Consider the following 25,904-nt stretch of genomic DNA (forward strand, 5'->3'; position numbering starts at 1 on the left):
GTCTCCAAGCAAGATCTCACAATTATTTCAATCAGATTACATAATGTTAGATTTGTTCATCTTTTAGTTTAAGAACTTTTAGAACCTGATTTTGTAACCAAATGTATTCACCTTCCCTATCTCATGTAACCTGTTTTCCGATGGGCATTCCTGATAGCTTTATCTCAACCACTGATAACTGTGTTCACATCAGATACGGCCAGAGCTCAAGGCTTATGGTGTCCACTTGAAAAACCATTCTCCATGATAAAACAAGTTATTAACATTGCCATGGCTCTGATCATACCACCAGTTGTAAAACACATACTTAGACTATCCCTAAATCTATCTCTCCATCTGGTTCACAAGAATAGAAAGAAATACTTTATTAAATGGTTTGCTAGATCTAGATATCCCTATCTTTTGCCCTGATATACTGGTTTATTAACTTTTACAGAAAAGCATATATAAGATTGGACTGAATTTATACTTTCCTAATAACCACTTTTTAAAAGTACTCATGAAGCAATCATTCATAAGTGTAATCTATAATTTCTCACAAATTACATCAGTTTCTTGAATCTAGATGTGTTAAAATTGCCATTTTTTAAAACATGGGTATTCTTCCCCTTTGCTTCTCTTCATCCCCCACTTTTTAAAGGTAATTACCTACATATTCCATATTCTCAGTTAGAAAGCCTTCTCTGCTAATATTTCATTGAGTCAAGAGACATATTGGCACCGAGAGTAGTCATGTAGTCCTAATAGAGCATAGAGGTGAAGTGCTCAGACTGTGTACTTACCATAGTGGCTCCAATTCTGAATCCATACACCGTAGTGTTTGATCTTGGGCAAATTATTTCACTTGATAAGAAAGCATGCCTTATAGTATTGCTGTGATTATTAAATGAGCGACTGACTGCATATAAATACTTAGTGTAACACTAGGTGCTCAATACATGTTATCTACATTATAATGCCTTTATCTATTTTTTCTTTCAATTTTTAGCCAAAGTCTGATTGTCCTCAGTTCATTCTTGGACACGTGCTTATTCCATAGTAGCACTTGGCACATGAAGGTTGTAGAGATACAATAGTGAATAAACCAAATTCCCTGCACTTAGGGGGCTTACATCGCAATAGAGAAGAAAGAAAATATTGAAGAATGTAAAATAGTGAAAGTCAGTGATTGGAAGAATGAAAAGTCTCAGGGTTAGATAATACCTATGAGAACTATTTTAGATAGAATGGCTGAGGTTCTCTCTGAAGACATGACATGTGAGCAGAGATATGAATGAGCCAACAGGGAAGAAACATAAAAGAGTACAGACGCTTTGCTTTTGCTTTTTCATGAATGAATTTTATGTCTTCAACTTCACAAAAATGGGCCTATTTCTTTATTGATCTCCCTCCTCATTCCATGCGAAGGAAAAGCATTTGAGTTCTCTTTAACAGTATCTTTCACAAGCCCCAGCTCATTCTGTGCTTTAGTCTTGCTGAAATTTTTATAGGTCTATGCTACCTTCATATATTTGTACTTGATTATCTGTCCCCTTTTACCATCTTTTGCACATGCTGTTTTAAATTCAGAGCCTGTCAGTGAGTCCCTGAGCAGCACACTGGTTTCTTTAGTTTCCTCACCATTTTCTTGCTCATTAGAATCATTTGTGTTTGCATAGGCAGAACACTGCTTAAATCAAACTCTAAGAGCGCATGGTTGCTTTTCCCCAAGGTTCCAATCATTTCCATTTTACCTACTGGTTTCTGTCAGAATTGGGTCCTGAGCAGGAGTTCCCCTTAATGCTTACTCTGTCTTCTGGGAAATAAAATTATCAGCAAGGCCGGTCAAGAAATTGTCGGTGTTTTGCTTTCGAAGGAATGAAAGTTTCTACAGATACTTGGAGACTGAAAATCCCTAACACCAAGATATGTTGCTGCTCTGCCAATTTGGTAGTGTGCACTGAATACGCCTCCTCCTCTCTCTCCTTGTGCCTGGAAGGTCTGTAGTGCATTCACATAGTGCTATCACTTCTCTATGTTTCTCATTATATACACATATATATATATAGATTTTTCTCCGGTGTTCTTCCATCCATAGGTTCTTGGATTTACATGTGGGTTCACAGCTTCTAACTTGCAGGGACTACCCCTCTACCTCTCAATCAGGTGGATCAATTTAAACTAGAGTAGATTACAAATGAAGCTGTTCACATAACCAAGCTCTATATCCAGGAAATCAGGAAGCTGCCTTCTAGTTTAATCTTAACAAGCAGCATGAAATAGTAAAATGTTCTGGAATCGAAGTGGATTCTATTCCTCACTGAACCATGGAGAGTCAGGAGAGGTGTTTGACAAACTAAAGATTTATCACATTAGAAATGAAGGCCTTCCCCTCCCCCACTAGGTTTCATTATTTTATATGTAGGACTCTTATAAGACCTACAGTGAGCAGTAAATATATCATTTATTATAACTTCGAAATAAATGTCATTTATTGGGCTGAAGGGTGAAAGCCGTGGACTCTCTACTTTTACCGATGAGCAAACCATGGCTTTAAAAAGTTACTTGATGTCTCTAACCTCTCACAGCTGGTTGGGGACAGCACCACAACTACATGACAGGTTCCTTTTCCTTAGGCCAGTAAATTTCACCCCTACTTACCAGGTTACCTTCTACTGGTAGCCCGGAGATTTACTTCTGCTTTTGTGAAATGGAAATAATGCCATCTGCCCTTCCTACCTCACAGAATGAGGTGAGAAAAGAAGGAGAAAACGAGTGGTGTGTAATAATAATGGTTGTGTAAGGTGGTATTATGATGATAATGACTTTAATGATTTAATCGGTGAGTTTCTGTGGATGTTTTTCCTTCTCGTTTAAGTGGTTTGCATTTTAAATTCTAGCCAGTGTTGAAATGTGCTTACTTCCCGTTGTAGATTTAACAACCTGCGGGCTGCATCGCCCCCCATGGAAGGAGAAGCCTAGGTTTTGGCTTGCCTGAGCCCCGGGTGGTAATCCTGCTGCTGTCACTCTCCCGTGCGTGACAATACATTCTTTTAATCTTTCTGATTTCAGTTTTCTCATCCGTTAAAGGGATAAGCGTTCCTATCTCTTACAGTTGTGAGTGCTGATACAAAAGGCTCCGTATAGGTGGCTGTTTTTGTTTTAATGTTTTCTTTTCTGTTTTCCTCCTTCCTCGGAGTGTGAGCTTCTTGACAGCAGACACTATTTATCTATCTTTGTATTCCTACAGTCAGGCACTCAATATCTACACAGTATGTTTGTTGAATGAATTATTTACCAAGGTGAACAACATGGAGTGGGTCTGAGGGTGGCAGCATTTTGTAGGTCAAGGTTTTTCCAATTGTACCCTTAACACCACAACACAGAAGCTTTTTTCTTGAGATGCAGCAGAAGTTGCGCTGATGATGCAGTTATAGCTGAGGGTGAATGTTACCCCTCATGCTGCCTTTTAAATTTTGTCAATTAAAAATATTTTTTTTAACTTTTATTTAATGAATATAAATTTCCAGTGTACAGCTTATGGATTACAATGGCTTCCCCCTCCCATAACTTCCCTCCCACCCACAACCCTCCCCTCTCCCGCTCCCTCTCCCCTTCCATTCACATCAAGATTCATTTTCAATCCTCTTTATATACAGAAGATCAATTTAGTATAAAGATTTCAACAGTTTGCACCCACATAGAAACACAAAGTGAAACATACTGTTTGAGTACTAGTTATAGCATTAAATCACAATGTACAGCACATTAAGGACAGAGATCCTACATGAGGAGCAAGTGCACAGTGGCTCTTGTTGTTGACCCAACAAATTGACACTCTAGTTTATGGTGCCAGTAACCACCCTAGGCTGTCGTCATGAGTTGCCAAGGCTATGGAAGCCTTCCAAGTTCCCCGACTCTGATCATATTTAGACAAGGGCATAAAAGACAGAGTGAGGATAGTAACCAATGATCCTAAGAGTGGCATTTACCAGGTTTGAACAATTATACAGCATTCAGTGGGGAAGAGGACCATCAGTACACACAGGTTGGGAGTAGAGCCATTGGTGGTAGAGTAGAGGTTATGATTACAAAGGAATGAGGCCCAAGTGTGCTAGACAGGGTCTAGAACAAAGGACAGAGTCATTATTAGATGTGCTAAGAAAGGTGCTGTCTAAGCTACAATTAAGTTTTCTGATTGAGAGGCAAATAGAACCTGACAGAAGGGGCTTGATAATAATCTGGTGGGCTTTAGGCCTTGTAAGTTAAGAGGCCCAGACCTATCTATCTCTTCACATGGGGTATATCCTAAGGGAGGTGTGAACCTCCTAGGGGAAGGCACTCTGTTGACTTTCATTACTTGGCTGGCCTGGGAGGAGAGCTGGCCAGGTAAAGGCAGGTGGCTGAGAGAGAAACAGAAAGATATCCCATCTATTGGTTCATTCTCAAATGCCCACAAGCACTGAGCTGGGGTAGACCCGGGAATGGGGAACTCAGTTCAGGTCTCCCACATGGATAGCAAGGATCCAACTACAAGAGCCATTAACTACCAGAGCCACCACTGCTGCCTCCCAGGACCTGCATCAGCAGGAAGGTGGAATCGGCAGCTGGAGCCCAAGATAGAAATCAGGTCCTTAGATGTGGTACTCCAATGTGAGACCTGAGCATCCTAACGTATGTGTTAACTATGAGGTCAAACACCCACTTCCCTAGCTTGTTTAATTAGAGCAAATATGCTATGTAAGATTGTTTTTAAAGGGAAAGATTTTTCAGTTAAAATAAAGCTAAAACAAGATATGTAGCTGGACTGTATAAAGGCTTTAAAAGGAGTCTTCAAGACACAACGTGTACCATTCTTTTTACCATTAGGCACCTAAGGCACGTTAACCACTCTTGTGCCACAATTTCTTTACTTATCATAGGGCTGACAGCATTTCAGATTGGTTGTAAATGGGCAGGAAGATATCACATGCGCACCTGCTGTTTCCCAAGTTATTTGGCCAGGGATACAGAAGTTGGATGCAGGTGGCTGCATGTAGCAGGAGCAGGTGCATGCAGACCAGCATACCTTGGCTTGCCTTTTCTCTTCCTCTGGTTCCCTATGGGCCACACAGCTGCCAGGGACATGACTGCCAGAGTTTTAAACTCAAACAGAACCACGGCCTACATATGTCCCTATAAGGAAATGTTTATGAACATAAATGTTTATATACCAGAAGTAGGCTGGTATAAACAAGAGAGCCTCTCATAGGCAGGATGGGGAGGAGCAGGCAAAGTCAGAGCCAAGTGTCTCTGAATAGTGTCTCTGCTTCCAGTTCCTAGTGTTCCCATCTCCCTAGAGGTTTATTTGGAAATCAGAGTGGGAGTTGTGCTAAAATACTTAACAATGTGCAAATGATTGGGGCTGGGCAGCAACAGGTCAGAACAGATGTTGGTCATAAACTACCAGCAATTCCTGCCAGTGTACACCGGCTGAATGCCAGCCCTGAAATAAAGTAATATTAATATGTCCTCACAAAATCCGCCATATGAAAGGTACTGGATTCATATTTAGTCCCTACTTTGCTCCTCTCTGCCTTTAGAATTAACTCCAATAAAAACAAAAATGACAAATCCAAGAAGAAAAAAATCCCAAGTAGCGCAAGAAGTCAACATTATTATTTTATTAGTGTAATCTATTAATGAGGGAATACTTTCTAATACAAAACCCATTTGTAGTTTACAGTAAAGTGGATATACTTTAAAAATATATTGTAAACCATTCACTGAATTAGAAGCTTGCTGTTAACCAATAACATATCTTACTTATACCCATGACTTATCACTTCTCTCTTTCGAGTTTATCGTTTTCCCTGCAAAGAATGGCTAATACATTAAACTAATTAGACTCTATCAGTTGCTTTAAAGCAACGCTTCCCTGGAGTTGACAGTGGAAACAGGGAACACTCTACCAAAAATCATTTGGATCTTTCTCCCTTCCCTAAAATTTGCAGATTTTGGTGTTCTCCTCCGAAGAATCTTTGAAAGAATGAGCCATGTGAAGAATGTGTAGGATTCCTTAGATTACTTACCCAAAAACCAAAAAGTTGAACTAGGCTTTGAGGAGTTTTATTGATTAAGACAACAGAGATACAAGGAAAGACAAGGGCCAATGTTGTGGCACAGAGGGTTAAACTGCCTCTTGCTAAGCTGGTACCCCATATCGGAGTGCCAAATCCAGTTCTTGCTGCTCTGTTTCCTATCCAGCTCCCTGCTAATGTGCCTGGGAAAGCAGAGCAAGATGGCCCAAGTATTTGAGCCCCTGCCACCTTTGGGAGATCCAAATGGAGTCTCTGCTTCCCGGCTTTGGCTTGGCCCAGCCCTAACTGTTGTGGCCATTTGAGGAGAGGCAATTAGGGAACTGAAGATCTAATTCTCTCTTTGCCTCCCCCCAAGCCTGACTCCTGCCACTCTGACTTTCAAATAAATATAAAGCTTTTTAAGAAAGAGAGGGGAGTTGGCATTGTGGCATAGCTGGTAAAGCTGGTGCCTGTGGCATCAGCATCCCGTATCAGAGCTGGTTCATGTCTCAGCCGCTCCACTTCTGATCCAGCATCTTGCTAATGGCCTGGGAAAAGCAACAGCAGAAGCTTCAACCTGGCCCAGCCCTGGACCTTTTGGTCATCTGGGGAGTGAACCAGCAGTAGATGGAAGCTTCTCTCTCTGTCTCTCCCTCTCTCTCTCTCTCTCTGTAACTCTTTCAAATAAATAAACAAGCTTTTGAAATAATAAATGTTAGATGCTTTAAAATTAAATTAAATTAAAAAAGAAAAGGGAATAGTGGGGGTGAACACTCAGCCCAAAGGTCAAGACATTGGCTAAGATGCCTGTGACACACATCGGAGTTCCAGGGTTTGATTTTTGGTGAACTCCTGACTTTAGCTTCCTGCTGGTGCTGTTCCTGGTGGGCAGCAGTGATGTTCAAGTGGTTGGATTCCTGTCACCCACGTGGCAGACCTGGACTGCATTTTCCAGCTCCTGACTCCACATGAGGCCATCCTCTGCCGCCACAGGCATTTGTGGAGATGGACCAGCAGATGGGCTCTCTCTGTCTTTTCTAAAAAAAAGAAAGAAGGAAGAAAGGAAGGAAGGAAGAAAGAAAGGAAGGAAGAAGGAAGGAAGGAAGGAAGGAAGGAAGGAAGGAAGGAAGGAAGGAAGGAGGAAATGGATGTTTGCATTAGAATAAAACAGAACTGTATCTACTTGAATAACAGAGAAAAGATAAAGGGAAGGCAAGTAATTGAGCAGACTCACCACTTAAGGAGTTTTTTCTGGTCTCATCATCACATGATGTTTGGGCTGGGCATTGAGAATCCCAAGACAGTTTTCTCTTTGTGTGTCTGTTAAAAAGCATAAAGACAAACTTGCGGCTTAGACCTATCATGTATGTGGGCATGCATTGCCTGTACTAACTTTACTCGCTTTGAAATTGTCAGCCTAGTTTCTCTTTGCCTTGGCATTTTTATTCTTATTTTCAAAAATTTCTTATTGTTGGGGCTAGCTTTGTGGTGTAGCAGCTTAATCTGCTGCCTGCGATGCCAGCATCCCATATGGGCACCAGTTCTGGTCCCAACTGCTCCACATCCAATCCAGCTCCTTGCTAACTTGCCTGGGAAAACAGTGGAAGATGCCCAGGTCCTTGGGCCTCTTTACCCTTGTGGGAGACCTGGAAGAAGCTCCTGGCTTTGGCTTGGTCTTGCCCTAAGTGTTGGGGCCATTTGGGGAGAGAACCAGTGGATGGAAAACTTGTGTTTCTCCCTCTCTCTCTCTCTGTAGCACTGACTTCCAAATAAATAAATACTCTTTTTTTTTAATCTTATTATTTATAAATCTTAATACTTTTTGGAGCCTGACTGTGAATATGTAAATAAATACTGGGATTCCTAACAGATAAATAATCGTATTCACTTGTGTTTCAGAGAATAATAAGTTTAACAAGGTGTTTTTCTAATATCCCTTTGAGGTCAGAAAGTCATGGATTTAGGTAAAAACTGAGTACTTTTGATTAACGGAGAACAAAAATCATAAACTATGGACATAAGACCCTTCAAAAGTATATCTTGAAACCATTAAAAGTGCCAGCAACACTAGCATATACAAGTTGATAGAAATTTTATGTAGTCAATATAAAATTTTATGTAGCCAGCATAAAGTCAAAATGTACCAGACAATTCTTTGGTGCAATATAACACAATAAGTAAGCTAGAATGTTAACAAGTTGGTACACATGAGCTTGTATAATATTGTGCATTTATGTAGTGGCATTTTTTTTTTTTTGACAGGCAGAGTGGACAGTAGAGGGAGACAGAGAGAAAGGTCTTCCTTTTTGCCGTTGGTTCACCCTCCAATGGCCGCCGCGGTAGGTGCGCTGCGGTCAGCGCACCGCGCTGTTCCGATGGCAGGAGCCAGGTGCTTATCCTGGCCTCCCATGGGGTGCAGGGCCCAAGCACTTGGGCCATCCTCCACCGCACTCCCTGGCCACAGCAGAGAGCCGGCCTGGAAGAGGGGCAACCGGGACAGGATCGGTGCCCCGACCGGGACTAGAACCCGGTGTGCCGGCGCCGCAAGGCTATGTAGTGGCATTTTGAAAAACTATCAACTATTGTATGCTATCAACAGTACCAAAATAATTACACTTATTCAAAGAGTTATTATGTGTCAAATGCTACCTGTATTAATTCATAGCACCCTTTCAACAACACTATAATACAAGTGTAGTTATTATTCCTCATCTATAAAGAAAGGAACAGTTGAAGATGAGCATCCAAACTTGTTCAAGAACACACAGCATGAAAACACTGGAGCTGTGATCTAAGCTCAGGTAGTCTGGGTTAAACCCTAAACTTGTAAGTTGTGGTGCTCTTCCAAAAATTGGGAACACAAGCATCTTAAAATTAACATTGACCATAGTTAAGTGAATCTACATCATTTTGTTTTATAAGGGCCTTTCCAGATTTTTCAAGGTAAGGGAGAAAGAAAGATTAATCTTCTTCACTTGTATAGTTTTTATTTTTAAAAGTAAGATCTATGACTTCTTTCAAAAGATGTGTCAAACGCTTCAACGGATGTGTTTCAAAATGTGTGCAGAACAAAGTGATTTCAAATGTTATTTAGCAAAATTTTTGACTGTACCAAATTGTAGAATTTTAAGTAAGAAGTTAATATAAAGCATTTCAGTTAAGTGTGGCTTCCTAGGATGCTTATTAAGCATCATGAAAAGAAATTCCACTTTTCAAGTATAGGTGTTCTGTTGAGTCAAATTAATAGTAAAAAATGTTTCATATTTGAGTATGATCACAGACTAAGTTAATTGGGCAAATTAACTACCCAATTTTATGCATTGGCTATATACCTTTTATCTTTTGATTGAGTAAGAAAAGTGAAAACAGAAGACAAAATTTTTGTGAAATAAATACTATGGTTAATAGGTAGTAAATTTTATTCTTGTTGTTTATTACAGACTTGCTCTGTGGGAAAAAAAAAAAAACCTCTGTTATGAAGGGTGACCAATCATATATGCCCGTATCAGTCTTCTGGTTTACAGGATATTATTCGTAATGATTTATTTTTAAATGGAAACTGTGCCAAAAATTAACAGATATAATTGTTCTGATAAAGTTTTAATAGTGAAGCTGTTTAGATAATTCTTTAGTCAAATAGTAAGCAGGTGTTTTGTGTGCTCTGAAACAAATTAAGTTAATTTCAGTAGTTAATTGAAAGTTTCATAAAACTATGAAACAGAGGAGACAAGCATTTGAATAAGACTACTACAATGAGCAAAGATTCTTTTCAGAAATTCTATATGACATAATGATATAAAAGATATTATGGAAATAAAGTAATTTATAGTAATTTAGAAAGCTAACATGTTCAATACAGACGCTTCTCATTTTGTGAAGAAATCTATTATGACCATATTTTCCAGCTGGCATGCTTATATAATGCTTTGATTTGTAGCAAAACTAAAAATTTGTATATAAAAATCCAAAATATAAAATTAGGAATAATGGTAATAATACTAATAATATTTACCAATAAGAAACAGCACAAGTTTGAAATATTGAAAATAATGATTAGGTTACTAGATCATCTCAATGCTAATATTCCTTATTAAAAAGAATAATTCTTTTTATATTTATTTTTTATTTATTTGAAAGGCAGAATTGCAGAAAGAGGAAGAGAAACAGGGAGTGAGAGTGAGAGAGATCTTCCATCTGCTTGTTCACTCCAAATGGCTGAAATAGCCGGAGCTGGGCCAGGCTGAAGCCAGGAGCCCAAAATTTCTTCTGGGTCTCCTACATAAGTGCAGACACCCAAGTACTTGGGCCATCTTCCGCTGCTTTTTCAGGTGCGTTAGCAGGGAGCTGGATTGGTGCTCCTATGGCATGCTAGGCCATATACTAGGCCACAATGCTGGCCCCGAAAAAGATAATCTTAAGAATTTTTGCAACATATCTGGAACCATCAATTATATCTAGCACTTTTTATTGAAGCCTTGGCTTCATTTCTTTAAAAAAAATTGTGTTTATGTCTGTTAACGTTGTGTGTCTCAATTATTTAACTATGTCTACTGAACAACATTGATTAATCCTTGCTTCTGTTGGGTTGAAAAAGTCTCATTTCTTTCATGTGCCCTCCCTTGGTAAAATATGTTAAGAGATTTCAAATAATACAAAAATAATCAGAATCATCATTTGCTTCTGTCACAATATCTTTCCACGAGTCCTAGAAAGAGAAGGACGTGCAATAGCAAACATCCGTGGAAGAGTAGTGGGAAGTGGTGGCCAGTGGGGAGATAAAGACAAAACTGGTGAATGTGAATAGGTGTATAATTAGAAAATTAGACTAGGCCAATCAATAAGAATAAAGGGGCAGTATGACTTCAATATGAGCTATAAAGTAGGACCACAAATGAGGCAGTATATATGTAAATCCTTTGAACTCAGTAAAGCACCATTACTACTACTCAATACATTTCTTCACGTCTTTCATATATATTGACAGCATAATTCACTTATTCGTTCAACATATAAATTATTCACCATCAGAGCTCAAAAATTAAACTGTTGACAGGGCCAGGAAGAAAAAGTTCATGAGTGAAAGGCAGTTGAGTCAAACCTAGAATCCTTTAACTCCATGTCCCACTTTATAGAGATGCTGAACACAACTTCACTTTCCTTTCATTCTAGCTTTAAAATACAGCGTAAAACATGATCACAAATTGGTGATTCATGGCACAAGATCCTTTACCTTGATTTTGAGCAGATAATGAGGAATAGTGGAGAATGTAGTTGAGTTAGAGTGTGTGTTTTGTTTAAGCTGGCGCCGCGGCTCAATAGGCTAATCCTCCACCTGTGGCGCCGGCACACCGGGTTCTAGTCCCGGTTGCCCCTCTTCCAGGCCAGCTCTCTGCTATGGCCCAGGAGTGCAGTGGAGGATGGCCCAAGTCCTTGGGCCCTGCACCTGCATGGGAAACCAGGAGGAAGCACCTGGCTCCTGGCTTCGGATCAGTGTGATGCGCCGGCTGCGGCAGCCATTGGAGGGTGAACCAACGGCAAAGAAAGACCTTTCTCTCTGTCTCTCTCTCTCTCTCTCTCTCACTGTCCACTCTGCCTGTCAAAAAAAAAAAAAGAGAGTGTGTGTTTTGTTTAAAAAGGAGAGCCTCTCCTGTTGACTTGTAGGACAAATATTGCCAGATCTTTCCATTTTTTTTCAGAAGGTGGAAATGTATATTTACTTTTATTTTTTTTTAAATTTCACTTATTTATTTGACAGATTTACAGAGAAAGAGGGAATGAGAGAGAGAGAGAAGGAGAGAGAGAGAGAGAGAATCTTTCATCTGCTGGTTCACTCCCCCAATGCGTGCAGCATTCAGGGCTGGGCCAGGCCAAAGCCAAGAGCCAAGAGTTTCATCTGGGTCTCCCACATGAGTGCAGGGACCCAAGGACTTGGGATGTCCTCAGTTCTTTCCCAGGCATATGAGCAGGGAGCTGGATCAGAAGCAGAGCAGACTTGACTCCAACTGGTGCTTCAAAATGGGATGTCAGTGTCACAAAGCAGCTTAGCCTGCTGCACCGTAATGCTGGCCCCTGGACATTCATATTTTAAATGGAAGCTTCCTGAGTTTAACAGTTGACAAACAACTGAAGACTGTGTGAACCCACATATAGGGTGCAAACAAATCACATTTGTTTGCTAGCTTTTATACAGGCTAACAGTTTGAGACCTTTATTGTATGCTGTGCTAAGCACTGGGCATATTAACTTTAGCGTCAAAGGAGCTTACAGTGAGCTAGGAGGTCTACTAAACATTTAAGAGAGTGAGGTATAGTAAGTGCTATGATAATCTTTTTTTTAAAGGTATTTATTGAAAGGCAGAGCATCAGAAAGAGAGGGAAACAGAGGGGGTAGGAGAAACCACTGGTTCACTCCCCCAGATGGCTGCAAAAGCCACTTCTGGGCCAGGCCCATGCCAGGAGCCAGGAACCTCATCCTGGTTTCCACAAGCTTAGGCCATCTTCTGCTGCCTTCCCAGGTGTATTAGCAGGAAGTTGGACTAGGAGTGAAGCAGCCTGCACTTGCACTGGTGCTCTGGTATGGGATGCAAGCAGCAGTCTGACCCACTGTGCCACAGTGCTGGCTCCTTAGGTTTATTTTGATGGGTGTTTAATGCTGAAAATTTTCACATCATCAAAGAATAACAAAATGATACTCAGTAGGACTTTTCTGGATAGCAAAATACTATATTCTGTTTTGTAGAGATTGTTTAAGAAATAAGAGTGCAAAATGGAAATGTAAGGAAAAAGAAATACATTTAGGTATCAGCAGAAAATTAGAGTATCTCCTGCCTCTGAAATTTCTATTAGCTAATTTATTCTTTAAAATATTCTGATAAAATTTTCTGGTGATTTTGCAGGAAAAATTGGTTTTTGGTTCTTGGAGGTAGGGTTTCAGACCTAGTAGTCATAAATGAGCTAACACTGAAGTCTGGTACTTTTTAGGATAATGCATAGTTTAAGAAATGTTTTTAATAAAACCAAAGTTCTAGGGTACAAGACATAATCCTTAAAAGTCCCATGTAAGTCTCATTGATTCCAATTTTTGAGATTCCCTGGACTTGTCTTTTTTTTTTTTTAATTTACTTTGAAAGTCAGAATATCTTCTATTCACCAGTTCACTCTCTAGATGGCCGCAATGGCCAGGGTTGGGCCAGGCTGAAGCCAGGAGCCAGGAGCTTTTTCCAGGTCTCCCACGTGGGTGCAGGGGCCCAAACACTTGGGTCATCTGCTGCTGCTTTCTGGATTGGAAGTGGAGGACCCCGAACACGAGCTGGCACCCATATATGGTGCCACAGTTGCAGGTGTCAGCTTTACCAGCTACATCATGATGCTGGCCCTAGGACTTGTCTTTTATCTTAGATAAGGTATTGAGACAGAGTTGAAGACAGGAGGGCTGTTCTAGGTAAAATGGGAATAGGTAGCCAACAGTTCAACATTTTTAAATCCAGAAATTCAAGTGCCTTAATTTCTTGCTTTCTTTGCGAGATTTCCTATCTTTCCATCATACACACACACACACACAAACATACACACACGGAGACAATAGTACTAGAAAGTCCCTGAACAATTTGTGTGTATTTGTGTGTGTTTCTCTTTATTTAAGGGGGCACAGATATATACACTGTTATTAAATTAACTTTTTGAAAACTCTAATTTTTCATTGCAATCACTAATTTATTCACATATTTAAATATTTACATGTGCTTATAGAACATTTAAAAATATTTTAATGAAATGATTATGAAGTAAATGTATTTATTAATAAGTTAATTTATTTGCTGATAAGTACCCATGTAATAAGCACACATGTATATGATTTCTACGTTAATTGACTTATAATATCCCTATCAGCAAAGCAGTGCTATGGTATTTGGACAATATAACAAGTAGCCTTAATATTAAACTAAGTATTATAATGGTATGCATGATTATATGATTCTAAGTTTGGTTTATTCCATAAATCTTTCCATCAACCAACTACAAGTAAACACTGAATAGATCACCATTCTTTGAAAAGCTTCTGCAAATAGGTAAAGTGTTTCAAAATTACCTCAGCAGGACTGATATACCAGTATGAATAGCATCATTCTATGTCCTTTGTCACCCCAAATTGGGAGCCATTTCTAGACACTAGTATGTATCTAGAGAGTAGTTGTAGGCATTGCTTTAAAAGATTAGGAATGTAGGTATCTGTTTTTAAATGAGTGTTGTAAAGACAATTGCCTGCCCAAGAGGTCACTACTCTATCTTGGTACATTAGAGACTTTGCAATGAGGTGGAGGAGGGCTTCTCAGACCTCCTTCCCAAGGCTTGGGTATCATAGCTAACAGATATGAAATGGTGGGGTGCTATGGTGGGGTTTATGGATGTCTGGTAAAGTGAGAGGTTAGAAAACATACATGTTGGAAAGTTTACTGAATGCCGCAAGAGCAGGTTTTTATTATGTGTAAAATTAGGGCTTTTCCGGTAAGTTAAAGCCAACAGGAATTTGTTGAAAGGATGGGTCACAAAATAAAGCCTGAATGAACCCCCCCAAACCTAAGGAGAGGAGGACAGTAGCAAATAGGAGAGAACACAGGTTGGAGTTTCCAAAAAAGGAGACGAGTAGGTGAAAACAACAGATCCATGGGATCCATTGGAGCTATTGTGTTCTGTCTGGAAGATACTTACGTGAAAGCTAATTTTCCTGCATGTTTAAAAGTAAAGTTGAAGAGAACCTGTCATAAAGGTATTGTATTATCTCAGGAATTATTCAGTCATCGTCATTATTTTTCATGAGAAAAATGTATCTTCAAGGGAAAAAGACCAAGAATAAGAACTATTTGAGAGAAAATTTTGTGAACAGTCGGAAAAAATCTGCAGGTAAAATTTCTGAATGCCAAGAATATGGAGCATGTGATATGAACCCGTATGTGCTCATCGGTCTTGTGGACTGATTTCTGCATTTTTGTGGATATTCTGTCTTTGTGTATTTGCCTTTTTCCCCACGGATGATTTTTTTCTCTGGGGAGGGAATATGTTTACCACTTTCCAGTAGTATTCAGAGCACTGAACCGAGGAAAGCAGGTTTTCTCCCATCCAAGTACTTACCAGGCCCGACCCTGCTTAGCTTTGGAGATCTTAAGACAGCGGGCGCATTCTGTGTGCTATGGCCACAGACAAGGAAAGCAGGTTTTCTAGGAGTGCTGAATGATTGTCTTTATTATCCTTATCTTACAATAGAAAGCCAGATGACAATTTCATTAAAAATGCAAAATTAAAAATAAATATAGAAAACAATATGCAAGGGTAGACATGAAATCACCCTGTTGTGCCAAATGTAGCACAAATGGCCCTTTAACAGGGGTCCTGAGCAAACAGTGGGTGATCAAATAGCACATCGGCAGCAACACCACGCCACACTGGTGGTGTCAAGGACAATGTATTCTGGATTCCCTTTTGTATTTCTCCTGAGATAGGGTGCCAGAACACAAAATACATAGACACAGATATATACATATACATGTGCATATATATTTTTTACAGAATTTAAATAATTCATTCAAATAAATTATTGAAATGATTTAAAAATTCTTTTGTCAAACAGATTAATGGAACCTTGTTATTCAAAAGATAAATCATTTTATATGAAGTGGCAAAGACTTCAAGGGCTAATAAAGTTTTTATGAGAGATAAACTTTTAATGAATTGATACTTCTGCATGTAGTTATTTTCTACATACATAAATATACACATATAATGCTTACAGTGATTTTTATATCAACATTTTCTGACTGAATTTTAAGGGAACAGTATTCACAGTATTTAAAATAAAGTACTATAGATTTGATTTTTTGGAGCTGATGTATTATAATTCACAGCAAAGTAGAAACTTTAATAACAGCGCTGCAAATGTTATTACTTGTATAACGAGATAAAAGGGACTCTTTTTTTCTATTTGTAACTTACATGAATTCAGTAATCATTAGTCTTCAACAATTTTATTGATGTCATTTTCCAGGTCTAAAATGTATTCAGTACTTAAGTCTCCTTGCTTAATCAGAAAGATGTTTTGCTCTAGAAAATTATGGTGAACAAGTATTTAAATAACAAGACCTTAGGACCCTGGGAAAAATTTTCAGGATTTTTATGAAGCTCAGTACACATTGTTCAGCTAAATTTTGGCAACTTGAGACTCCACTGAAATTCAATTGGTTTATTTTATAATTAAAAACAAGGAAATCATAGTAACAAAAATATGTATAATGTATAGTGCTCTTGTTTATAATAGAAACATCCATAAAGAAAGAAACGTGCTCTAACTTTTCTCATTACCCCAAAGGGAATTGCATCTTTAATCACACAAAGCACAACTGCTTTCTAATTTTGTTTAAAGTGTTTCAGTACTTACAAAAACCAGATCAGGTTATTATAAATTTAGAGCAAATTAGAATCACTGGCCTCTGCTCGGCTCTGTGTAAGGGTTCTATGTAAATCATAAATTTAATGGCATATTAAGACACACATCTGTTTCAGTTTTGTAGAAGTTAATAATCTAACTACAGAGTATTTAAACACTTCTTTCATTACCTGGAAAATTCAGGCAAAGATAGACTTCCCTCAGTTGTAAGGTATAATATTTTACCTCCAAATTTTGATAAGCTATAAATTCACATAAGCAGTTAAAGGTAGCTTTCTAAATATTCAATCAAATATCTATTTTGACATTTCATGATTTCATGATGTATAGAAATATTTCATATAAACAAATAGGCCAGCATTATCATCTCAAATCTACAGCTGCATAAAATATTTTGATATATATATGTATATATCAAGTTTAAAATCATTTTGTAATAGGGCATTGGAGAGAAAGTAAATATTGAGTAATTATATGAAAATGTCAAAATTCATTCTTTTAAATATTTTTCAGATTCCTTATTTGATTACCACACATTTGTTTTTAAATGATAAATGATAATCTTCCTGGGATCCTTATTATTTAAAAATCATTCACATGCTTAGGTTACTTGGTCATTTATACTTTATGGCCAGCATTTGTACTCAATTTTCCTTATTTTAACAAACATACACATTTTTTTCATATTATATCCATCAACTCTTTCTTTGAGACATACCATATCATATATACAGGAACCCTGTATTATGAATTATTGCATTTTGATTACCATTTGAAAAATAGGAAATCAGCCTTCTTTGCATGTCTTCTACATTGTCTGAACAATTAAAACTACATGGCTTGAATTTAGGCCATTAATTCAGGTAGTAAGGACACAGTACTAAGTTAGTGTCATAATTTATATTCCTATAAATGAAAAGGACACTCTTTTATTATTCTGACGATCTTTGTTTTAGTTATAGTGTAGGTATGTGATTTTGGTAATCTGGAACTTGGATGAGTGTGAACCATTCAGCAAAATGAGACCACTAAAATGAGACCATTCAAAGAATATGTTATCTAGGTGATGGTTAAGCAGCGTCTATTCAATGTAGAATAGTTAGTCTGGTTACTTATATATTTTTATTTTAAAACTAAAACAAAATTTCTTTTCCAAATTTTTCATTAAATATTATTCCAAAAAACTTCCTCATTACCAAATCATTTGAAATACTTTTGGTATATAAATGATGCTTTAGTATGGTTCTAAGTTTGGATGCTATTTTTTAAAGAAAACTCTTCTAATATAGTTTTACTTATCATAAAGGTGTATGCCTATTACATCATTGTTTGGTCTAGGATCTAACTGATTCCATGGTGACCATAAGAATGCATTGTAAAGAGCTGTAGTAGGTTGAGGACTGAATTATAAAGATTTAAATTATTCCTGAAAGCATAGATGGAAATATTCTATTATCTTACCAAAATCTATGTGATGAGAGCTAGGTTTAAAAGACAGTATTTTACTATGCAAACTGCTGTTCTAGTTTCCATATGCTCAAATTTATTTTTACTAAAATTTACACAACAGTTAAAGGCCTTTTAAAAACAAAGGTTGCCTCTCTTCCAGGCCAGCTCTCTGCTGTGGCCCGGGAGTGCAGTGGAGGATGGCCCAAATCCTTGGACCCTGCACCCCATGGGAGACCAGGATAAGCACCTGGCTCCTGCCTTGGGATCAGCGCAGTGCGCTGGCCGCAGCACGCCAGCCGTGGCGGCCATTGGAGGGTGAACCAACGGCAAAGGAAGACCTTTCTCTCTGTCTCTCTCTCTCTCTCTCTCTCACTGTCCACTCTGCCTGTAAAAATAAAATAAAATAAAATAAAATAAAATAAAATAAAATAAAAGCAGAAGAGTAAAGTAAAAAAGTCACAATCAATTAGAGAACAAAGTAATGAAAAAGGTTGGCGACAGCTAATTTATATGATCAGAAAGATTAACCAAAGTCAAGGTCAAATATCTCATGTGACACAATTTCAAACCATAAAATATTTTCCAAAAAGAAACAAAATATAACGAAATTACAAATATTATTTTACTTTATGTAATTATGAAACTTTTTATGTATTCTATGAAAACATTAGAAGTATGATATAATTGTATCTTAGATTCACTTTTTATTAAAGATTTTATTTATTTATTTGAGAGGCAGAGTTACAGACAGAGGGAGAGAGAGAAAGGTCTTTAATCTGCTGATTCACTCCCCAAATGGCTGCAACAGCTAGAGCTGAGCAGATCCAAAGCCAGGAGCCAGGAGCTCCTTCCCAGTCTCCCAAGTTGGTGCAAAGGCCCAAATACTTTGGGCCACCTTCCACTGTTCTCCTAGGCCACAAGTAGAGAGTAGGATTGGAAGAGGAGCATCCAGGACATGAACTGATGACCATATGGGATGCCGGTGCCACAGGTGGAGGCTTAGCCTACTATGCGAAGATTCACTTTCTAAAATACTAAAAGTGGTGCTGGCGCCGTGGCGTAGAGGGTAAAGCTACCGCCTGCAGCGCCAGCATCCCATATGGGTGCTGATTCGAGTCCTGGTTTCTCCACTTTTGATCCAGCTCTCTGCTATGGCCTGGAAAAACAATAGAAGATGGTTCTAGTCTTTGGGCCCCTGCACATGTGGGAGACCCTGGAAGAAGTTCCTGGCTCCTGGCTTCGGATCAGCACAGCTCTGGCCGTTGCAGCCAACTGGGGAGTGAACCAGCAGATGGAAGACCCCTCTCTCTCTCTCTGCCTCTCCTTCTTTCTTTTTTTTTTTTTTTTTTAAATTTTTGACAGGCAGAGTGGACAGTGAGAGAGAGAGACAGAGAGAAAGGTCTTCCCTTTGCCGTTGGTTCACCCTCCAATGGCCGCCGCGGTAGCGCGCTGCGACCAGCGCACCGCGCTGTTCCGATGGCAGGAGCCAGGCGCTTCTCCTGGTCTCCCATGGGGTGCAGGACCCAAGCACTTGGGCCATCCTCCACTGCACTCCCTAGCCACAGCAGAGAGCTGGCCTGGAAGAGGGGCAACCGGGACAGGATCGGTGCCCCAACCGGGACTAGAACCCGGTGTGCCGGCGCCGCAAGGCGGAGGATTAGCCTGTTGAGCCACGGCGCCGGCCTCTCCTTCTTTCTTTGTGTAACTCTTTCAAGTAAACAAATAAATCTTTAAATAAAATAAAATACTAAAAGAATATTTGTGAGTTTTCTTTCTGTCTCTCAAAAGCCTTTAGCAAGTTTTGCCATACTACCATGTACTATGATATGAATAATCCCACAGTCATAATCCCACAGGCACTAAAAGTTCAATTTGGACTATTTTATGAAATTGCTATTTGATTATCTTTAAGGGTTAAAAATAGATAGATTCACCTCTGCTGTTAATCATGTCTTTGCCTTTGTTCTGTACCCACATAATGGATGATGGTTTACCAAGAACTGCCCATTCCAACAAAGAGTCATGATTTTAGGGTAATCCAAGTTTAACTTCAACTACCTTAAAGAATGTTTGAAGAAATTTCATCTTCATTGTTGACAGTGATGGAGGTTTGCATAAATTGAAAAGGGAAGGGGAGGCCTAGTTTTAAACCACACGCTTTTAATAAGAAAACATTTAGAGGATGTATGAGGAACAAAATAATTATTATAGACTGTTATAGATGGCTTTGTCTAAAATGTGTGTTTTTATAGTTACACTTTGTGGTTTGACAGAAGCTTTGATAGAAGAAGATCTATAAGACCCAATTACAGAAAACCCTCAAGGTGCAGAGATTAACAAGAGTTATGTGAACAATCTATGAAAAAGAAAGTCTGTGATTTGTGTAATATTGGTAGAATAATGATTATAAGGGGTATCTTTTAAAAATGATTTACTTTTGAGTATCGTAACTCTGATAGCATAAAAATTTATAATCCTTTATTTTTAAGAGATTTTAAAATATTTGAAATGCAGAGTTAAAGGGGCAGGAGAAGAGAGTGAGTAAATGAGAGAGAGAGAGAGAAAGAGAGAGAGAGATCTTCCATTTTCTGGTTCACTCCCTAAATGGCTGCAATAGACAGGGCTGGGTCAGGCAGAGCCAGGAGCCAGGAGCCAGGAGCCAGGAGCCAGGAGCCAGGAAATTCTTCCAGGTCACCCACATCATGGGTAGCAGGGGGTCAAGTACTTGGGCCACTTTGCGCTGCTTTCCCAGGTGCACTAGTAGGGGGCTGGAGTGCACACAATGTTGGCCCCTATAATCCTATACATAAAAATATGGGAAGCACCTAGAGTCATGCTACCAGTTGTACTGGTGGATATTTTTTAAAGTATTAATTATAAAATGATGGCTATTAATATATGGTTACATAATTCTAAAAAATATCATTAAGCACAGTACATCATAATCATATTTGTGTTTTAAACTACCATTAGCTTTGGCAACTGTATGTCTACAGTTTGGCTAAAATTTGGCCTTCTTGGACAAAATTTATTCAGCCTAGGGAGCTGGTTGAATAGTTAAAAACTTATTGGCTTTGCCAAATGCTTTCATATGTTTCTGCTTTCATGGAGAATGAGTTTTGATTTCTTTTCAGCCTACATGCATGGCAAAGCAAAAATGAAAAACAAAAGCTAGCCACTTTCAACCAGTTCTAGTCAAGTTTGGTATTCACAATATTGCTTTGATCTGCTTTAGAGCTCTAAAATAGTTTATTTTCTAGAGAAGTGAAAACTAGCTTCAGCACCAAGCATCATTAAACAGAAGAAAAGGAAAAAGAAAAAAAGAAAAAAAAAACGAGTTAAAGTTAGAATATAATCTAGCTAATTTTATTTGTATTTGTACTTGTGCATTAGAAACTAGAGTAATTTCTCATGCATTTTCTTTTGACAACTTTCACAAGTGCTTATTACAGGCAAAAATATACACCCTGTAAGAGACACAACCTTCCCTCATTGACCTGTATAGAGACTAGCTCAACTGTCCAGGGAGTTTTTTTGGCCCATGGTCAAATCCCAATTTTTTCTTCTCATGACACTCTCATGTCACCCCTTTTAGAGCTGCTCCTTGCAGTATATTAAACTTTACCAGAGCAGGGTGTGTGAAGCAGCTACTGTGTTACATTGGCCTACATGACTAGCAACATTTTGCAACTATTGTCCATTTTCATACTTCTTCAGCTTCCTAGATTTCTTACCCAAACTATTGTCATTCATAAATATTTTGTGACAAGCACCTGTTCACGTCTCTCTAGTCAAAGGTATTTGGGTGGTAAATAGGTTTGAAAATTGGCATAATTTCTGTATCAAAAATATGTGAAACCATGGAATAAAATAATCTTTGGTTTCTTAAAGTTACTTAAATTAAAAACATGAGTTTCTACAGTTGGAAAAAACATGTATGGTTAAAATGTTTGAAGCCCATCAATCTCTCTAACCACATAAGCTAATGAATTCCTTCTGTTTTCTTTGAATGAAATCACCATGAGTGGTTAGATGTTGATTTAACATAAAACAAATGGAAATGGATGTTTCCTTTGTCCTGTGTAGAATTTATTTTTTAAAAACAATTAGCAAGTATTATGAACAAGTCAATGATTTTGCCCTTACTTCAGTAATAATGTAGATGGAGTCATTCAGCTCATTGGATTGTAGGGAACGCACAGCATAATCCAAGTCCCTTTAACTTGCCTGCATCTGCAGACGTTATTAAGCTTCGCATTTCATTGTTTCCTACCATAACACCTGTACTGTCATAAATTCTGTTTTGAATTGTCATGAAGTGTCAGGTAAATTATGGTTTCTGGATGTGGATACACTCTGGTGTGTGTCATTTAAGTGTTCTGTTAGAAGGGGAGGCTTGTGACTAACTGCGTAACCTTGATTATATTGATGGGATTGGATACTCTGGGTACATGAAGAAGGCTGAAACATTATGATGTCCAAACAGCAGACAAATAATTAAAAATTCTCAAGTATTTAAAATATGGTCTTAGAGATGGTATTCTTTTACAATTATTATTTGGAAAACATGGCAAGCTTGTTTAGCAAAGTGTTAAGCCCTTTGAATTCTCAAGAATACACATCCTAGTGAATTAAGATTTGAAATTTTTACGGGGTATTTTTCACTCCTTACGGTTTTATCTCACTTTTGATAAGCTCGTCCCTCTTCCGAGCATCCTCCTTTGTTTGTGCTGCAGTTCCTTTAGGAACAGAGTGCAGACACAGAGTGAGTCACTTCATGTCCTGAACATCAAAGAGTGGCAGACCTACGAAATGTAGACAGTGGCTTCTTCCAGAGATTCTTTCTGGGAGAGTTAAATAAATAAGTAAATGAGCCAACATATGGCCAGCTTAATTCAAGCAAAAAAAAAAAAATGTCTATTGATTGCTTACTAAGCTCACTAAATAAAAACTTCAGCCTAACTTTTGCTTCCCAAAAGAAAATAGGATTAGACTGATCTATGCCCTCACTGGGGTTTCTTGTGAATCATGCCCAGATGAGCAAAAACCTTCAAAGCTACACAAAAGAAAGGGCTAACATTTTTTGGTAAATGCACATTATTATTAGTTTGACATATTGTGTTCTACAATTCTGAGTAATTTTAAATTCCAAAGGAGACTATGATATAAATGACCTCGGAGGTCTGAAAATGACACAAGTCTGCCTTCTTTCCAACTACTTTAAGTAGCCTGACAATAATTCCCTAGATAGATCTGTTGTGTCTAAAAAATTTGACAGATGTAAAAACTTCAGCACAAAACAAGGTTTCACACCAGCTCTGCATAAGTGTTTCCCCTACAGACTACTTTATATCCTGTGTTATACTTGAATTTTTTAATCTGAAAAAATCCAAATGGAAAAGTGTGTGTAGTTTAAAGCACAAATGCTATAAGTTGCTCCTTTTGTCTTTTGAACTGGTGAGAATATTAAAACATCAATACATCAAGTATAAGACACTGGATTATCAATGATTCTTGTTTTAATCTGAGAACGATATTAGAATAAACTAGTTCTATTTATCTGGATATATGTACATGTAATTTATGATGTTCTACAAGTCAAGAACAAACTTGACCAACAGTTGGACTCACTTTAGTAGTACAAATATCTGGCTCGGTGACAAAACATTGATAGGTGTTTAGAATCTTCGTGTCTTTTGAACAATCTACTGTTGACGTTTTAATAACATCGTTGGGAATGATTTCTGAAGTATGATGACTGCAAGATACCCACAGTAACAAAAAGTACATATTGTTTCTGAAAGCAGAGCAGCTCAAATTTCATCCTGTTTTCTCGAGGTTTTAAATCTTGGGAGATTCAGTTTTCCTGGGAAGCCAAAGCAAAGGGCTGCATTCATTAGTAGAATCGGTGATTTAGGGAAAAAAAAAAATCTGAAAACTTAGCTACTCTCAGCTCAAAACTTTTGTAATAAAAAAAAAAAAAATCCGGATGCAGAAGACACACGCCCCTGGCTTGGCACGGTGTTTGCAGCGTGTTCTGCCCTGTCCTGGTCTTTTCCTTTCAGCTGGGATCCCCTCGGTGGCTCTGCCTGGCTGTGTGCTGACGCTGCCAACAGAGAGGGCAAGGAAGTGTGCTCCTAGGACAAGAGCAAGAGCAGTTTCAATGTAAGGAAACGAGGGAAAGAGCCCTAAGAGCGCTCTGCATGTACTTGCGAGGGGAGAGCCTGGAAGTCTCCTTCCCTTCCGTTGCTTATCCTGCGGAGTTTAATCAGAAACAAACAAAACGCTCTTGTGAAATATAGTCAGTAAAGTCCAAGTTTAGCTAGCTCTATGTAACTACAAAGAAGAAGTCATCGCAATTTAAAAAAAAAAAATGTAACTTTCATTAACGAGCGCGCCGGAAATCTCAGGTATCAAAGACGCATTAACCCTGGAGCGTCCCCTGCGCGCCGCAGCCGGACGGAGCAGCCGCGGCGAACAGACGTTCTTTCTCCGCCGAGCAGTCACACAAAAGGAGGGCTGCGGAAACGAAAAGTTTCGGGGCCTCCGGCTCGCTACGTGGAGGAGAGAGAAAACCTGGAGACGGGGTGGGTAGAAGGCGCATCGCGAGCGCCTCGCCGAAGTCCAGGCAAGCGGAGAGCGCCCGGGCCTGGAGGGGCTCGGGGAGGGGGCGCCCGGCCGCCGAGGCTGGAGCGCCGCGCTCTCGCGAACACCTTCACCCCCGTCCCAGAAATAAAATCAGTGTTTTTAAAGTGCGTGTGTGTGCACGGGCTGCAGAGCGCGCGCCAGCGGAGCGCGCGGAGGACCGAGCGCGCAGTGAGTGGAATTTGGGATGGGGAGGGCAGGGCTGGAAGGGGTGTGTTGCTGTTTCGCGGGGAGAGGTTTTGCAGGGGGGGGGGGCTGGATGCAGAGCCCCGGGACCTGGCTCTGGGGTGGGGTGGGGTGTGTGTGGGGGGGAGGCCGAGTCGCCGGGGAGGGGAGGGGAGCCGAGGGGAGGGGCGCGAGCCGGCGCAGGCCGCCTCCGGGGCGCGTTCCGCGGCCGTGCGCGCGCGTCCCTCGCCGCCGCCGCCGCCGCCGCCCGGACAGCCCTGCGGCCGCCCCGCCGGCGGAGCCGGGGCCGGCCTGTCCTCGGGCGGCTGCTCGGCCGCCGCCGCCACCGAACGGCTCGAGCCCGTGAGTGTCCCTTCGCTCCCCCTCCCCCCCGGCTCGGGCGCTCCGCCGCCGCAGCTGCTCCAATGGAGTGGAAAATGGCCATTGGGCGGCAATGAGTTATAGATTATCTGCTCCACGTTTTGTACTTAGCTGCCTGTAATCTGCTTTAGAGTTTGCCTGAGCCCCTTGCTGGAAAAACCAGGAGGGAGCGATTTGTCCTTTGCCGCGGTACACGCTAATATGTTTATATGATTAGCCGGACCCGGGGGGGCGGCGTAGGTGGGGACTCGGGGCGCCGGCGGCGGCGGCTGGAGGTGACTCCAGTTCAGACCTCGCGGAGTCCGTGTCAGGACTTCGCACTCCCCCGTCTCGAGCCCTCTCTCGGCTCGCGCTCCCTCTCCCCCGCTCACTCTCTCGCCGCTCACACACACACGCAGAGGTGCCGGAGCGAAGGCGGGAGCTTACCGGAGAAGTCTTTGGGATTGTTGCGGGGCATCTCCCCTCCGTGGCTGTGCGTGGCGTGGCGTGGCGTGGCGCTGCCCTTGCTCTCCCCCTGCCCCGCGTCCCCTCGCCTTCCGCCGTTCGTGGAGCAGCGGCCGCGGCTCCCGGGGCCGGGAGACCCGACATGTGAGGAGGGGCCGCCGCCGCCGCCGCCGCCTCCCGCCCCAGGCCGCAGGGTCGGCGCGAGGGACGCCAGTCGGGCCGGCGCGGACGGCGGGCTCCGGGCTCCGCTGACAAACTGAGTTGGCCTCGCGCCGCCGGCGTCCGCCGCCCTCCGCTCGCGCAGCCGCCGCTGCCCGGGGACTCCCAAGTCTGCGCGCCTCAGTC

The 25,904-nt window shown here is 40.4% G+C and overlaps 1 protein-coding gene and 1 long non-coding RNA gene across 4 annotated transcripts in view; one reads left to right on the top strand and one right to left on the bottom strand.

Moving 5' to 3' along the window:
- Positions 1 to 6,952: 6,952 nt before the first annotated feature.
- On the bottom strand, positions 6,953 to 25,648 carry LOC133759894 (uncharacterized). Its single transcript, XR_009865928.1, has 3 exons — positions 25,542 to 25,648; positions 7,273 to 7,358; positions 6,953 to 7,075 (listed from the first exon to the last, which is right to left on the bottom strand). It is a non-coding gene; the product is annotated as an uncharacterized LOC133759894 (long non-coding RNA).
- ADGRL2 (adhesion G protein-coupled receptor L2) overlaps positions 24,388 to 25,904 on the top strand; it is a 206,292-nt gene continuing 204,775 nt past the window's right edge. The window contains exon 1 of one of the 3 annotated variants that reach the window (XM_062191614.1): positions 24,388 to 24,511. The gene's annotated coding sequence lies outside the window, so the exon portion shown is untranslated. Of the gene's footprint in view, positions 24,512 to 24,719; positions 24,741 to 25,023; positions 25,098 to 25,904 lie in introns of those variants that run through there. The other 2 variants (XM_062191619.1, XM_062191617.1) reach the window with 2 other exon arrangements.

Source organism: Lepus europaeus, chromosome 5, assembly GCF_033115175.1.
Source record: "Lepus europaeus isolate LE1 chromosome 5, mLepTim1.pri, whole genome shotgun sequence".
Taxonomy (NCBI): domain Eukaryota; kingdom Metazoa; phylum Chordata; class Mammalia; order Lagomorpha; family Leporidae; genus Lepus; species Lepus europaeus.